This window comes from Ostrea edulis, chromosome 1 (genome assembly GCF_947568905.1).
Source record: "Ostrea edulis chromosome 1, xbOstEdul1.1, whole genome shotgun sequence".
In the NCBI taxonomy this organism is placed as follows: Eukaryota; Metazoa; Mollusca; class Bivalvia; order Ostreida; family Ostreidae; genus Ostrea; species Ostrea edulis.
The window spans coordinates 91,532,656-91,550,419 of record NC_079164.1 but is presented as its reverse complement, the minus strand read 5'-3'; the positions used below and the strand labels follow the sequence as shown (position 1 = coordinate 91,550,419).

The 17,764-nt window shown below is 36.6% G+C and overlaps 1 protein-coding gene and 1 long non-coding RNA gene across 2 annotated transcripts in view; one reads left to right on the top strand and one right to left on the bottom strand.

Annotated features, from left to right (window-relative positions):
• Positions 1-242, bottom strand: part of LOC130054846 (uncharacterized) — a 6,014-nt gene extending 5,772 nt beyond the window's left edge. Inside the window, exon 1 of the long non-coding RNA XR_008803184.1 lies at positions 1-242. This exon is cut by the window's left edge and continues 346 nt beyond it. This is a non-coding gene — a long non-coding RNA (uncharacterized LOC130054846).
• A 5,513-nt stretch (positions 243-5,755) lies between these two features.
• Positions 5,756-17,764, top strand: part of LOC125660635 (uncharacterized) — a 36,906-nt gene continuing 24,897 nt past the window's right edge. The window contains exon 1 of the mRNA XM_048892367.2: positions 5,756-5,864. The gene's annotated coding sequence lies outside the window, so the exon portion shown is untranslated. The remainder of the gene's footprint in view (positions 5,865-17,764) is intronic.

Here is a 17,764-nt window from a genome sequence, read left to right as displayed (position 1 = left end):
TTTCAAAAGTCTAAGTTATAGATGAATAATCAATGATACGATTTAAATCAAAATAGATGTGTGTAACATTTCACTATAAAGAGTTGTATGAAAATGTGATTTGTGGAAATAAATAATAATGCTATAATTCTAATTAGAGGCCTGTGATCTTAATCACATCCTAATTAGTGTTAGAGTCAGCCCCCTGAACTGGAGCATATCCTAATTAGTGTTAGAATCAGGCCCGTGAACTGAATCATATCCTAATTAGTGTTAGAATCAGGCCAGTGAAATCAATCACATTTTAATTAGTGTTAGAATCAGGCCCGTGAACTCAATCACATGCTAACTAGTGTTAGAATCAGGCCCGTGAACTCAATCACATTTCAATTAGTGTTAGAATCAGGCCCGTGAACTGGATCATATCCTAATTAGTGTTAGAATCAGGCCCGTGAACTGGATCATATCCTAATTTGTGTTAGAATCAGGCCCGTGAAGCCAATCACATGCTAGTTAGTGTTAGAATCAGGCCCGTGAACTCAATCACATTTTGATTAGTGTTAGAATCAGGCCCGTGAACTGGATCACATGCTAATTAGTGTTAGAATCAAGCCCGTGAACTGGATCATATCCTGATTAGTTTTAGAATCAGGCCCGTGAACTCAATCACATTTTACTTAGTGTTAGAATTAGGCCCGTGAACTCAATCACATTTAATTAGTGTTAGAATCAGGCCCGTGAAGTCAACCACATGCTAGTTAGTGTTAGAATCAGGCCCGTGAACTGGATCATATCCTGATTAGTGTTAGAATCAGGCCCGTGAACTGGATCACATTTTGATTAGTGTTAGAATCAGGCCCGTGAACTGGATCATATTCTAATTAGTGTTAGAATCAGGCCCGTGAACTCAATCACATGCTAGTTAGTGTTAGAATCAGGCCCGTGAACTGGATCACATTTTGATTAGTGTTAGAATCAGGCCCGTGAACTGGATCATATCCTAATTAGTGTTAGAAGCAGGCCCGTGAACTCAATCACATGCTAGTTAGTGTTAGAATCAGGCCCGTGAACTGGATCACATTTTAATTAGTGTTAGAATCAGGCCCGTGAACTGGATCATATCCTAATTAGTATTAGAATCAGGCCCGTGAACTCAATCACATGCTAATTAGTGTTAGAATCAAGCCCGTGAACTGGATCATATCCTGATTAGTTTTAGAATCAGGCCCGTGAACTCAATCACATTTTACTTAGTGTTAGAATTAGGCCCGTGAACTCAATCACATTTAATTAGTGTTAGAATCAGGCCCGTGAAGTCAACCACATGCTAGTTAGTGTTAGAATCAGGCCCGTGAACTGGATCATATCCTGATTAGTGTTAGAATCAGGCCCGTGAACTGGATCACATTTTGATTAGTGTTAGAATCAGGCCCGTGAACTGGATCATATCCTAATTAGTGTTAGAATCAGGCCCGTGAACTGGATCACATTTTGATTAGTGTTAGAATCAGGCCCGTGAACTGGATCATATCCTAATTAGTGTTAGAAGCAGGCCCGTGAACTCAATCACATGCTAGTTAGTGTTAGAATCAGGCCCGTGAACTGGATCACATTTTGATTAGTGTTAGAATCAGGCCCGTGAACTTGATCATATCCTAATTAGTATTAGAATCAGGCCCGTGAACTCAATCACATGCTAATTAGTGTTAGAATCAGGCCCGTGAACTCAATCACATTTTACTTAGTGTTAGAATTAGGCCCGTGAACTCAATCACATTTAATTAGTGTTAGAATCAGGCCCGTGAAGTCAACCACATGCTAGTTAGTGTTAGAATCAGGCCCGTGAACTCAATCACATTTTGATTAGTGTTAGAATCAGGACCGTGAACTGGATCATATCCTAATTAGTGTTAGAAGCAGGCCCGTGAACTCAATCACATGCTAATTAGTGTTAGAATCGGGACCGTCAACTGGATCACATTTTAATTAATGTTAGAATCAGGCCCGTGAACTGGATCATATCCTAATTAGTGTTAGAAGCAGGCCCGTGAACTCAATCACATGCTAATTAGTGTTAGAATCGGGACCGTCAACTGGATCACATTTTAATTAATGTTAGAATCAGGCCCGTGAACTGGATCATATCCTAATTAGTGTTAGAAGCAGGCCCGTGAACTCAATCACATGCTAATTAGTGTTAGAATCAGGCCCGTGAACTCAATCACATGCTAGTTAGTGTTAGAATCAGGCCCGTGAACTGGATCACATTTTAATTAGTGTTAGAATCAAGCCCGTGAACTGGATCATATCCTGATTAGTTTTAGAATCAGGCCCGTGAACTCAATCACAATTTACTTAGTGTTAGAATTAGGCCAGTGAACTCAATCACATTTAATTAGTGTTAGAATCAGGCCCGTGAACTCAATCACATTTTGATTAGTGTTAGAATCAGGACCGTGAACTGGATCATATCCTAATTAGTGTTAGAAGCAGGCCCGTGAACTCAATCACATGCTAATTAGTGTTAGAATCGGGACCGTGAACTGGATCACATTTTAATTAATGTTAGAATCAGGCCCGTGAACTGGATCATATCCTAATTAGTGTTAGAAGCAGGCCCGTGAACTCAATCACATGCTAATTAGTGTTAGAATCGGGACCGTGAACTGGATCACATTTTAATTAATGTTAGAATCAGGCCCGTGAACTGGATCATATCCTAATTAGTGTTAGAAGCAGGCCCGTGAACTCAATCACATGCTAATTAGTGTTAGAATCGGGACCGTGAACTGGATCACATTTTAATTAATGTTAGAATCAGGCCCGTGAACTGGATCATATCCTAATTAGTGTTAGAAGCAGGCCCGTGAACTCAATCACATGCTAATTAGTGTTAGAATCAGGCCCGTGAACTCAATCACATGCTAGTTAGTGTTAGAATCAGGCCCGTGAACTGGATCACATTTTAATTAGTGTTAGAATCAAGCCCGTGAACTGGATCATATCCTGATTAGTTTTAGAATCAGGCCCGTGAACTCAATCACAATTTACTTAGTGTTAGAATTAGGCCAGTGAACTCAATCACATTTAATTAGTGTTAGAATCAGGCCCGTGAACTCAATCACATTTTGATTAGTGTTAGAATCAGGACCGTGAACTGGATCATATCCTAATTAGTGTTAGAAGCAGGCCCGTGAACTCAATCACATGCTAATTAGTGTTAGAATCGGGACCGTGAACTGGATCACATTTTAATTAATGTTAGAATCAGGCCCGTGAACTGGATCATATCCTAATTAGTGTTAGAAGCAGGCCCGTGAACTCAATCACATGCTAATTAGTGTTAGAATCGGGACCGTGAACTGGATCACATTTTAATTAATGTTAGAATCAGGCCCGTGAACTGGATCATATCCTAATTAGTGTTAGAAGCAGGCCCGTGAACTCAATCACATGCTAATTAGTGTTAGAATCGGGACCGTGAACTGGATCACATTTTAATTAATGTTAGAATCAGGCCCGTGAACTGGATCATATCCTAATTAGTGTTAGAAGCAGGCCCGTGAACTCAATCACATGCTAATTAGTGTTAGAATCAGGCCCGTGAACTCAATCACATGCTAGTTAGTGTTAGAATCAGGCCCGTGAACTGGATCACATTTTAATTAGTGTTAGAATCAAGCCCGTGAACTGGATCATATCCTGATTAGTTTTAGAATCAGGCCCGTGAACTCAATCACAATTTACTTAGTGTTAGAATTAGGCCAGTGAACTCAATCACATTTAATTAGTGTTAGAATCAGGCCCGTGAACTCAATCACATTTTGATTAGTGTTAGAATCAGGACCGTGAACTGGATCATATCCTAATTAGTGTTAGAAGCAGGCCCGTGAACTCAATCACATGCTAATTAGTGTTAGAATCGGGACCGTCAACTGGATCACATTTTAATTAATGTTAGAATCAGGCCCGTGAACTGGATCATATCCTAATTAGTGTTAGAAGCAGGCCCGTGAACTCAATCACATGCTAATTAGTGTTAGAATCGGGACCGTGAACTGGATCACATGCTAATTAATGTTAGAATCAGGCCCGTGAACTGGATCATATCCTAATTAGTGTTAGAAGCAGGCCCGTGAACTCAATCACATGCTAATTAGTGTTAGAATCGGGACCGTCAACTGGATCACATTTTAATTAATGTTAGAATCAGGCCCGTGAACTGGATCATATCCTAATTAGTGTTAGAAGCAGGCCCGTGAACTCAATCACATGCTAATTAGTGTTAGAATCAGGCCCGTGAACTCAATCACATGCTAGTTAGTGTTAGAATCAGGCCCGTGAACTGGATCACATTTTAATTAGTGTTAGAATCAAGCCCGTGAACTGGATCATATCCTGATTAGTTTTAGAATCAGGCCCGTGAACTCAATCACAATTTACTTAGTGTTAGAATTAGGCCAGTGAACTCAATCACATTTAATTAGTGTTAGAATCAGGCCCGTGAACTCAATCACATTTTGATTAGTGTTAGAATCAGGACCGTGAACTGGATCATATCCTAATTAGTGTTAGAAGCAGGCCCGTGAACTCAATCACATGCTAATTAGTGTTAGAATCGGGACCGTCAACTGGATCACATTTTAATTAATGTTAGAATCAGGCCCGTGAACTGGATCATATCCTAATTAGTGTTAGAAGCAGGCCCGTGAACTCAATCACATGCTAATTAGTGTTAGAATCAGGCCCGTGAACTCAATCACATGCTAGTTAGTGTTAGAATCAGGCCCGTGAACTGTATCACATTTTAATTAGTGTTAGAATCAAGCCCGTGAATTGGATCATATCCTGATTAGTTTTAGAATCAGGCCCGTGAACTCGATCACAATTTACTTAGTGTTAGAATTAGGCCCCTGAACTCAATCACATTTAATTAGTGTTAGAATCAGGCCCGTGAACTCAATCACATTTTGATTAGTGTTAGAATCAGGACCGTGAACTGGATCATATCCTAATTAGTGTTAGAAGCAGGCCCGTGAACTCAATCACATCCTAATTAGTGTTAGAATCGGGACCGTCAACTGGATCACATTTTAATTAATGTTAGAATCAGGCCCGTGAACTGGATCATATCCTAATTAGTGTTAGAAGCAGGCCCGTGAACTCAATCACATGCTAATTAGTGTTAGAATCGGGACCGTCAACTGGATCACATTTTAATTAATGTTAGAATCAGGCCCGTGAACTGGATCATATCCTAATTAGTGTTAGAAGCAGGCCCGTGAACTCAATCACATGCTAGTTAGTATTAGAATCAGGCCCGTGAACTCAATCACATGCTAATTAGTGTTAGAATCAGGCCCGTGAACTCAATCACATGCTAATTAGTGTTAGACTCAGGCCTGTGAACTGGATCACATTTTAATTAGTGTTAGAATCAGGCCCGTAAACTGCATCATATCCTGATTAGTGTTAGAATCAGGCCCGTGAACTCAATCACATCCTAATTAATGTTAGAATCAGGCCCGTGAACTGGATCATATCCTAATTAGTGTTAGAGTCAGGCCCGTGAACTCAATCACATCCTATTTAGTGTTAGAGACAGGCCCGTGAAGTGGACCATATCCTAATTAGAAGCCCATGAACTCAATCACATCCTAATTAGAACCCAGTGAACTCAATCAAATCCTTATTAATAGTGTTGATTCTGTACCTCCACTTACAAAAGATTTTTAATATGCATCTCGGGTACGAGTTAATACTAGACCTTTAGTAAAAACGATTGTATGACGTATGCAATTTGTGTGTGTTTGAGTTCACGGAACTTCCGATTGTATCAGTTCACGGGCTAGACCCTGCCAGGCGCGTGGGCACTATTAACAAAGGTAAGCATATATGGTATTGAACTAAGTACATTTCGTTAGTGACGTATGTATATGATAAATAAATCATGATAAATATAACTCCGACATCATCATGCGAAAGCGAAACTAGGCCTACATAACAGTAAATTAGTGAGTAAACAATAATTTGAATAAATTGAAAGTTCTAGGCTACATTCCATTAAAAAAACCTGGTTTTTATGAAAACTCGTAACATTAAAGGGAAAGGCAACCCAAATTTTTTTTACATAATAAATGATAGGATTAATCATATGATAAAGATATGTCATATAATTCTGTTGATATATAACCTTGATAAGCTTCAGGACTAATTTGAAAACGTCAAAAATTGAAATTCCCGCGATCTATAAAGACTGCCATTATGTGTAACTCTTTTGTATTCAAGACCACAAAAATCAATAATTTTGACGTCACACCGTCTGTTCCGGTTTTGATGAGAGTCTAAGATCATCCACAGGTGCTTGGGTTCAGGACACACACCCCTTCCGAATAAGCTACATGAGTTGATTTAATTATTTTTTCTTGAAAATATTTCTAGTACATGTCAACAACATCTTGCATACCCATCTTAAAAGTCCAAAATAATTCATAATAAGTCCTTAGAAAATAATACCCTCACTGGTTATTATAACAGAACTTATAATAACCAGGGAGGGTATTTTTTTAAAGAGCTTATTTTGAATTAGATTTATTTTGGACTTTATGGGTATGCAAGACGTTGACAAGCATTAAGAATATTTTCAACAAAAAAATTAATTAAATTATTTCAAATAGATTATTCGGAAGGGGGCAGGGAGACCTGAACCCAAGCACCTGTGAGATCATCAAAAGATGTTCATGTGGTAGATCTTACGAATAAATAGGTTGATGCCTTCCTGGCAAGCAGTAATTACACTAATGCAAAGGGGAGATGTGAAAAAAGGTTTTTTGTTGTTGTTTTTTTTTCAAAATTTCCAACCCAACCAAGTCATTTGAAAAGAAATTTAAAGACTACATAAACTGTGGCTCCATCATTTGTGTAATGACAAGTTGAGGTTCAAGCCATTTGTATGAAGAACGTTTACCATCTGCCTTGTCTGCGACTCGATTGAAAGTCTTCTTTTCTCAATTTCTTCTTGCGAAAGAACGGGCTCAAATCTATACGGCTCTAAACTTAACTGTTCGTGACTTGTCATGTTTACAGTGCTGCTGATGAAATAAACCGGAATAGACGGTGTGACATCATAAATTAAACTTCAATGGCCATTCTCTTAGCGGCGGATAATTTAAAATACATGATAGATTAATATTGATTTAATTGTTTAGCAGGGGTTTTCGTTGTTAAAGACTGTCAATTACGATATCAGTAAGTAATACTTATTCCTAAAAGCAAATATGTGGTTAAAATTGCCTTTCCTTATTTGCACATGCAAATGAAGTGTGGATAGCGTGTACATCCCGATAGGCCACAATAGGGTATTCCACAATAGTATACCTAATCTCGGCGAGATTTGTTGAAGCTGGATATTTGGACTGACGCTTCTCTGTTCAAAGCAGTTTAACGGAGAGAAAACTCGTGGGTTCCAACAATGGGGTAATCCTTGACATAGGCATATTCATACAGTCTTTTGCCCAGTTCCATGCAGATCATTGCCAGTTCTGAATCACTTTGTAATTACCATTAAAAAATAATTAATGAAATGATTTATACTTAGAAAGGTAAATTGCATTAAAATTTTTTTTACTGAGGGATACAAAACTGTTTTAATTTTTATCCAACTTATCACACTTCTTTAAAACATTTGGACTTCGACATCTTGGTCACTTACACGCTTGGGAAAAAATCACACTGGAGGGAAAAGTTGTCTGTAGGTAAAGAATAACCAAGTTTTCTGCACAAAAAATAAATGCATTTAATTGTTATATCTTTCAGCAACTGCATCAATAAATATTTCTTCAGTGAGGTTATTATTGTAGTTGAGATGCCTTACCAAAGAGACACCATCTGCTTGTCCAATTCCGGATCAGTCGTGTCAACTACTGTCATACGCGACCTGTTGAACTTAGTTTTAAAGTTTGAGCAATATCTCAGTTTATATTAAATGCACTGTTGAATTTATAAATTGAAGTAGTGTCAAATATAATACGCACACATTTTTTTTAATAAACAATATAAACTATTTTTTTTCTAATTACAAAATTTTAAAATGAGAAAATCGGGATAGTAAATATACTATGTATTGCATGTAGATTTACATCTTGAAATTGATATTTAAAAAGTATACTGTAGTCAATTCAATTTTAAGCATATTAATGTATTATTTTTCTTCTCAACCTCGTCAACTCCACAAGAAAATGCCGAAGGATTGTTATCCCGTATGGCAAGCCCTTTTACTATTTATTCGAAAAATAAGATATCTCTTTGAATTAAAGAGATATCTTTTATTTTAAAGATATCTCTTTCACTTAGAGATATCTCTTACTTTTAAAGAGATATCTCTTTGACTTTAAGAGATATCTTTTACACTTAAAGAGATATCTCTTTCACTTTAAGAGATGTTTCTTTCACTTTGAGAGATATCTCTTATACTTTAAGAAATATCTCTTTCACTTAAAGAGACATCTCTTTTACTTTGAGAAATATCTCCTTCACTTAAAGAGATATCTCTAAGAATTCCTAGAGAGATATCTCTCAAAGTATAAGTGATATCTCTTTAATCGTTGAAAAAGAGATATCTGATCTCAAAGAGAAAGAGATATCACTTTCCAATATTTTTATTAGTTTGAATACTTAGGAGTTCTCCCTAAAACGGAAGTCTGCCAAAGCAAATCTTTAATACCATGATGGCTGGGGTGTCGCTAAAATGTAGAACGGAAAATATATTATGCAATAATGGTATGAACAGGTCAACATTTTGCAAAATCAAAAGGCTGATTATGAACAAGGGATGCAGAAATTACAGAGAGAACAGGAAGTCATCCTCAGAATCCACCATTTCATATCGATACCTCATACTAGTGCATTATTATGTATTTTTACACGGTGTATTTTGTGGATGACTGTACCAACAGGCGCTTGCTTAATAATTTGCATAGTAAGTTTTAATAAAAATATCAAGCAAGCGCCTGTTGGCACCATCTTTTTCCCCGGCTTTGTCATCCCTCCCCCCAGATTTTGACAATGTGTTGTTTCACAAATGAATAGAAAATAAATAAGATAACATACTGAAAAAGACTTGAATTATAATTGAACCCCTTTCAAATTCTATTTATTCTGGCTGGTATCGTAAGAAATGATTTTATGAGCCCATTCAATGAATAAAGGTACACACCCACCCCCCCAAACAACATTGAAAAAGATAAAATTATTTTTTGAACAATTTTACCTAAACATAGCCTTTTTAAATCGAACTGTCCTGCTTTTAATCGAACTACATATGTTTTTAAAAGATAACTGAATTTGAATATGAATTTAGTTCTACACCTGGTACAATAAACATTTATGTATCACATCAAATTTTAAAGCGAATGGGCCCGGTGAAGACAAAAGTTTTGCCTCATTTGAGATGAATCTATGTGAAAGTTTGTACATTTACCGATATCCTGTGGATTAGTGTTGAAACTTAAGAGATACAGCAGGAAAGAAAGATTGAAACAAAACCAATGTTAACTAGGGTGATTAGTTTACGACCAATAGTAAGAGGAATTAACAGATTTATTTCATAGTATATGAAATAGCTAAAAAGCTAACACAAAATTTATGCTTGAATGGAATTATAAGTCATCTCATTATTAATCCAAATGTTAAGCTATACAAGTATTTAGTTTAAAAATTAACTGCCAGAGGTTCTCCCTATTTAGGACTGGAGTGCTGTGGTTACTAAGTCTCCTGTTAGTTAAAAATGATAAATCAAACACAAGATGTTTAACTCGTTGACTAAATAAGATCATGAATTATTATTTATTGTGTTATACATATCACACTCCCTGTTGTAAGTACACACATACACGGTATTATGTGTTAATACATGTACATGTGCGTTATTTCAATAGAACGGAACGATAACACATATTGGCAGTCTTTGTCATGTTTTTACTTAATAAAAACATATTTCCAATTCAACGACAATGTTCATATCAATACAAACCATCAGTGTGTATATCATATACACTCTGTAATGAAATGCATGATCTACAGTGACTTTTGGATAGTAATGTTGTAGCATCAATAGTCCATGCATGTTTGAGTCAATCAATCAATAATTCACTCAATATTTTCAATCAATCAATAATTCATTCAATATTTTCAATCAATATTTCAATCCACCAATGTGTCAATCAATCAATAATTCGTTCAATATTTTCAATCAATCAATCAATCAATATTTCAATCCACCAATGTGTCAATCAATCAATATTTTCAATCAATCAATATTTCAATCCACCAATGTGTCAATCAATCAATATATCAATCAATCATTCAATGTCAATAAGCCCAATTATTGGCCACAGACCTGGACTGAAACAAAATCTGTGGCAGGCTTAGCAAAATTCGGCCATATGTCTTCATGTATGTTTAAGAAATGTTAACATACATGAAGACATCCGCCACAAGCGGGCAAAATTTTGCTCGAGCCATGACAGGGAGACTGCTTATCAAATAGTAGTTAGGTTAAGGAAATATTCTAGCGTTTCTTTGGACAATGCTTCAGCAATCCATCCCAGATACTGTTTAAAAACATAACCTGAGCAATATCAGACAATGCATACTGTGTCTGTGAAATTTGGAAGAGCATTGTTGAAGACCTAGGTATTTTATGTATTCGGCATTGTGTGATGTTATGAATGGAGCTAAAGATTTGATAATACTCGTACGTGCGTTGTCTGCTGCAATATTGAGAACGTATGTGTATAGTAACGCCTGGGGAGGATCTGGGACGATATGAACCGAGTTTGTGGAAGAAGTTTGTAAATAGGCATCCTGGCAATAGTTAATTTCAGAAATTTTTGCAATCTAGCCAATGGCGTTGTACCAATATGCCCCCCCCCCCCCTCCTCAATTAATTAATATAACATCAGGTTTGCCCCTTTGTGCAACAATAGGCTCCACCTCCTTCCGCACCATACCACTCTTACCACACTAAAAAGATGTGCTGTAGTAAATCCATATACAGCGGGCAGGATAATGAATAATGGAAGAGGCAATAATCCAGACAGTAGTATTGAATTAGGACGCACAATATTGCAGGTATACTTAAAAATTTGAATTTTTAGGCTCTGATATAGGCATTAAATGATTCACATTTCCATCTGCCTCTAGTCTGAATTTCGTGTTGGGAATCTAGACCGATGAATTCAATAGGCCTGTGCAATAATGATGCAAGTTGATATTTTGTGAGCGATTTGGCATTAAGGTGGCAGTAAAATGGGCCACGTGATTGGTCTAATGGACAAAAAATTGTGCATGTGCTTGAACAATGAATCTGCTCGTGAGTTGAGTGAAATGTGCAACATACAATGTAGAACCCCTATAGCATTGATTGTTTTGAGCCAGTTATAAACAACGAAATATGTACATCGCCTATTGATACGTGATTGTACAATAGTGTAGGAGCGGCATGACTAGGAACAACTCGCAACAATGCAAAAATTGCCAACTGAAATGCAGTGGGAAACATGGCGGCTTCGTATGAAGTTGAAACTATTGGTAGGATAGATATATGAAGAGTGATAGGGAAACGAGCATGCTTTACTAGGTTGAGCCTATGGAATCCCTGTAGGATTGAGCTTACTATGAAGGTTTTGTATTGTCAATACCGCCCTCTTAACTGAATTTTATAACTAATGCATCTAGCCGTTGAAAAAAATACTTAGGTGGTACTTAAGAAAGCAATATAGTTGATACACTGGTGAACTGGTGGGGGCCAACATAGCTGGAAATCAAATTTGGTACGAAAGTTTGAAGAGAGTTTATGCCCATTTGATAAGTTGATGCTGTGTGGTTTAAGGCATTGGCCTTTAAAGTGATGATCGCAACATTTGAGGTCAATGAATCCATAATTCACTGAATATTTTGAATCAAACAATGAATATTTAAATGTACCAGTGTGTATGTAGCAATGTGTCTGTGGTTTTTCACTGATTTGAAGGGTTACCTGGTAGGAAACCTAGGATTGCATATATACATGAGCCGTAACTCAGCATCAATGGAACCAAAGGAGGTTGAGGGATTTTGTTGTTGTTGGCCTGAACACCTATCGTACTCGAGCCGGTTAGAACTAGTTACAATCATGTGCTATGCGAATGGCATGAATATATTTTTTAGATGCCCTGGATGTCAGAAGGATGCCTAGCAAAATATATACTTCCGAATATCAAAAATCCATCTATGGAGTTATGAATCGTGGGAATTTTGTTATGTTTGATGATGGGTTCGAGAACTAATTGACCTTGTATGATTGAAAATTTGTGCGTATCATGGTTGTGTGATTGTGAATTCAAGAGTTAAGATAAATTGACATAATGCTTTGCCCAAATTTTATCTTTAATGGCTTGAGAAACGTGAGCCCCAAGTTCATCAGTAATGCTTGTAATACGATGTGTTTGTAAAACATACATGTATATGCCCCCATGTTGCAAAATTGAAAACGGGTATACACGTGCCTAATTTGATTGATAGTAGTATGACCAATTCGAAATAGTGCATACAATATCTTCCAATGTCAGGAGTGGATTGACCAAGTCACCAAATATCAATGGGGGCCATCTACTTCTTATGCTGTACCAGATTTGGTGTCAGTAAAGCGAAGAATTCTTAAAATTAGGAAACAATTAAACCATTGACCAGGTGACCTCAAAATCAATAGGGGTCATCTTCTCCTTAAGATGTACCAAATTTGATATCTGTCAAGCAAAGGGTTCCCAAGATATTGATTGGACAATATATTTCTATGTCCAGTTTGACCATTGACCTTTGGCCATGTGACCTCAAAATCAAGGGGGGTCATCTTCTGAAGATGCACCAGTGTACCAAATTTAATATCTGTCAAGCAAAGGGTTATCTAGACATTAAGTGGTCAATATATACATATGTCCAGTTTGACCCTTGGCCTTTAACCATGTGACTTCAAATCAAGAGGGGTCATCTTCTGATGATGTACCAGTGTACCAAGTTTGATGTCTGTCAAGCAAAGGGTTCTCTAGACATTGAGTGGTCAGTATATAATTTCTATGTCCTGTTTGACCCTTGACCATGTGACCTCAAAATCAATAGGGGTTATCTACTCTTTGGGATGTACTAGTGTACCAAGTTTGATGTCTGTCAAGCAAAGGGTTCTCAAGATATTGAGCAGACTAGGTATTCCTATGTCCAGAGAAGATTGACCCTTGACCAGAAAAATAATAGGGGTCCTCGTCAACTCATAACCAAGTTAACAACTCCCATATGAAATATCATTACGATGAAGTAATTGGTGATATTGAGGGGGCAACACGTAGTCTACCAACCAAGGTGGAAACTAATTAAATAATTGCCCCTTTCCTTGAAGGGGGGGGGGGTGCATAATAATTATATTATAATAAATAATAAATAACCATTAAGCACTGCACACAATAAAATTGATACAGCATGTTATTAAAGCAGTAAATGGAAATTACTATAGCATTAAGGCAGGTAATATAAAACAATGCTAGCAAAACATCAATAATATGAAATAAAATTACGAAAATTATAAACATGCTGTGCGTTAAGAAAGGGGATTTTCACCTGTTATGAAGGGTGTTGCTGGTGGCTGTTTGGGTGCGGTGGTTTCCGCGCGATTAGGCAGGGAGGCTACCTTGTGATTAAATGATAGCTGTGTCCTATATGCCCATCTGATACTCCTCTTGGGGTTGACTTGATGTCGGACGGGGCTGAATCCAGGTTGGAATTGCAGGGGTCAGATTCTGTATGGGCAATGACCGAAGAGCTAGATGTTGTGCCAGTCTAGCGTAAGGCAATTTAGATGGTCGCTTGGTACGTCGCAACATTTTCGCAGTTTAGATATGTATTTACTATACCCAAATATATGGTGAATCAATCGAGGACGGGGTGATGGTGTTGAATTGAAATTCCACATCTGTTCAATTTGGATTTTCGTTGACATGCAACTCGAAAAAGACCGGCAATTAGCGCTTGCGCACTATATATACCCAGGGATTAGAAAGAGGGAAAGTGTCATAATAGGTATTTGGGGGGATAGTGTCAAAACCGCGCAATTCAATTGATTGCAAGAGTTATGTTTCTTTGCCTGAACAACAAATACTTGTTCTGTTCATTTCAATAACGGGACTTAACTCATAGTGAGTTAAGTCGGATTAATGACATTTTGCCACGGCGGGGGGGGGGGGGGGGGGGGGGGGGCGGGTAGTATAAACCACTTGTGTTCTTTTCATTCTCTACCCATAGCTGTCACTGCTTGCTAACACCTCTGTCAATACCGAAATTTCAAAATTCGTGTAAAATGCCTTGTAAAATTCTTATATTAACGTTTAACTAAATTTGCTTACTCAATTTATGATGCAAAATTTTAAGATAAAGTTGTTTTATCGCAATTGTAAACAGTTCCCAAATTGTTGATTCTAATCAAAATGCATAATTTTTCTACTAACACTTGTTCCCAGAACTCCTCTTACAATTTACGCAGTTTCTAAATCATCTTTAGGAAGATGATTGGTGGTTTCCTGTAGATATGCATTAAGGTTTCTGAATTTTCATATTGACCCTGAGGGGCAAAGAGGGGCTGAAAAATTATGTTTTCTATCATTAAGCTTGTCATTTAAAGTCCATTTACATCTTTAGGAGTAGTCACATGATATTTTAGGAGCTGAAACCTTCGTTGAGAGATTCAAGTTGAAACCCATTTCGGTGAGAGATGAATCTCCAAAATTTGAAGACCCTTAAACTTATAGCAACTGTTTCCGAAAGTCAGTGATACATGTCTTAAAAGTTCATCACTCAAAGACTGACGGTCGTAAAGACCCGAGTTCCACTGGAATGGGATTGTTGACCTCGAATTACCTTGAAAGTAGGTCAAAGGTCAAGGTCACATTTCCTCCCTACAGTCTACAGGGTTTTTTGGGGTTGACTTTGAAAGAGGGTCGGGGTCAAAGTCACACTTCAAGGGGCAAGTCTCCACAAGTGATGCAACACCAAGTACCATGCATGTCGTCCCAAAAGAAGAAAATCACCCACCCTTTATGTGATCCCGCATGACAGCTGTCTACACCAAGTACTTGAGACACTGACAGATGACCGACAATCTACGCATTCCTTGGAGAAACAGTCTCCACAGTAAAAGCTCGGTCAAAGTCAAGGATGACTGCATGCACCCTTTCAATAGAAACCTGACACCATGTACAAAGTCACTCACATAGTTCTGTGACATGCCTCAATGCCGACTAAAGTGTACATCATGGAAACTGTTGACATAGACTAACTGACTGACAGAGACCGTATACAATGAAGACCAGTGAATGAACAGGTGTAATTGAACCAACCAAGGACCACTTTACATAATTAGGGCTGAATTTTAAGCAATACACAAAACTGATATCCTACACAATTCTCAACTTCTAACCAAAAAATTGTTGACCCCCTTGCAAAGCATTTACATTTTGAATTCAAGAGTCTTTCTAGAACTGTGAAAAATGGCAGATTTTACTCTATACACTGTAACTAGTATGCATATATAGTTTGAAATGCATGCAGCCTAAAGATTTCTTAGCATTTGTAGAAATATATCTTAAGATTTCGAAGAAGTATTCAGCATCTTTACAATGAACCTTTATAAATTAAACTAATGTTGCATTGATGCTCAAATTAGACTATATATAATTAAGGTATTACTAATTGTTGTTAATTTCACATTGACCTATTAAAAACTTACATCCACTGAAAGATTCACATAGTATCACTTGAAATATGTCCAGAAATCCTACACATAGAATATGATATATTCTTCTCTGAAATTCATACATCATTAACCATTCTTCTGGTGCTATATCATTTAAATTCACAGTCAACTTCCTGTTTCAGAAATTATGATTTTCAATGGTCATTTTTAGAGGGAGACCCGTCAGAAACAAATCATTTCCAAATCATTGTGAACATTTTCTAAGATTAACAAATACTTTCAAATCACTCTGCAAGTTTGCATATACATTTGTAGTTCAACAAATTCCGATGAAATTGCAAACAAATCATTTACAAATTGCCCTTTCTATCAAATTGTAAACATTAAAGTTCTGCTGGAAACTGACTTGTTAGTCATTTGATTAACAAATTCCTTACAAATCACTAAAACATATTATAAGTGATTTGGTTGCGATTTGTAAGCAATTTGAAAGTGATTTTACATGAAATTTTTTTACTTGGGTTTTTTATTTTTGGCTATTGATCTTTCTAGTTCTTTGAAAAATATTGGCATGCTAATAAATCGATCATCAATCAAATAATGATTATTATCTTTCAAGGAATTTACAGGTAGCATTATAAACACTGCTTTGACATTTCACAACCCTGGGTAGGTCTACATGTATATTACAAGACCTGATGACTGCATGGGAAAACAACCAGTAATTTAAAAAATTCGGCAATAATGTTCAAATTTCTATTTTTAGCTCTTCTGAGCCGAAGGCTCAAAGAGCTAATGCTATGGCCATTTGTGCGGTGTGCGTAAACTTTTTAGAAAAAGGGCTATAACTCAAGAACCCCTTGGCCAATTTTTTATGGCGTCGAGCTTTGCTCGAACGGCATCTAGTCAGCGTGTACGACTGAATCAGCTGAAAAGTTTACGCAACCGAAGGTGTCAGACTATCGATGCTTCCGCGGAAAAATCCAGCGCTTTTTGTAATGGCGTATTAATATCTGTACTGTTTAATGATTTACGACATTTTAAAGTTGTTAATGAGAAACAAATGAAAATTATCACATTGATTTACTTTAACATATAAAAACTTTCACAAAAAATAAAAACAAATCAAATAAAAATTCCAATTTCAATGCGAACTACATTTGCAAAGTCACGTGATGTCTGAAACGATAGCGTGTCTAGACGAAAGATAGCGTGGGTTTTGTTTGTAAACATTGCGTGCTGTTGGCGAAATTTAAACTGAGAAATAGTGTATCGCGGATTATTTATGGTCATTATATTTTAGGGTAGGTAATGTTTATTTGACTGTAGCATTCTCAGTAGGGTATTAACGCATTTGTAGGTTTGCAAATCATTGGTCAACTCGGTATATAAACACTGGCACGTGTTAATGTTATTGTAAACAAACCAAGCGCGGAAACATTCATTATTATAAGGCTTTCAAGTAAAGGTTTTTGTGGAGGTAAAAGTTACTGAATTAACAATTTTTTTTTTTAATCTGACTAGATTTTCATCTCTTGAGATGCTAGCAGTGATATATACTACAAATGGTCCATAGTTGTTTACATTGTTGCACATATTTCTTATTAAAATTTTGGTTTAAAACTTATTTCTTGTTTTTATTATGTTATCAACAAGTACATGCAATGCTGCCCTTTACAACTATTAAAAGGAGAGTTCTCACAACAGTTGACTTTTTCACTAAATATCTTAATGCACAAATTTTCAGTTCTTTGTGAATTACATCTGTGCCAAGGATTGTAGAGTACTCCCTTGGCTAGCAAAGATGTGTGAATAATTGAGAGCAATGGTTGATCACAAAAATCTTCATTATTTAATAACATTAGATATTGTAAATAATCCTTTGAAAAATATTCTGAAGAAATGAATGGAATTGTAAAAAAATATATCTGTAATTGAATTTTTTTGTGAAAAGAGCTACTGTACAGATGTATTAGAAGCATTATTTCTGTATGAAGGATAAATATTCTT